This window comes from Gallinula chloropus (genome assembly GCF_964237585.1).
Source record: "Gallinula chloropus genome assembly, chromosome: 5".
NCBI lineage: Eukaryota > Metazoa > Chordata > Aves > Gruiformes > Rallidae > Gallinula > Gallinula chloropus.
Window position 1 is genome coordinate 75,092,135 of NC_140090.1, and position 225 is coordinate 75,092,359.

Below are 225 nucleotides of genomic sequence, written 5' to 3' on the forward strand. Positions count from 1 at the left end.
TCCCCACGCAGGCCGGCCTGCGGCTCCATGGCTGGGGGCTGCAGGGTGCCCCCGCAGCACCGACACTACTCTCCTCCCGCCCCCGGCCTCCCCCCACCCGCCGCTGCCGCCGGCCCGGCTCCCCGCCGCCCCCAGGGCATCCCCCGGGCAGGGCCCCGTCCGCCGCCCGGCCCGGAGTGTCGCGGCCCCTCAGCGCAGCGCACCGCGGCCCGGCCGAGCGCGGGC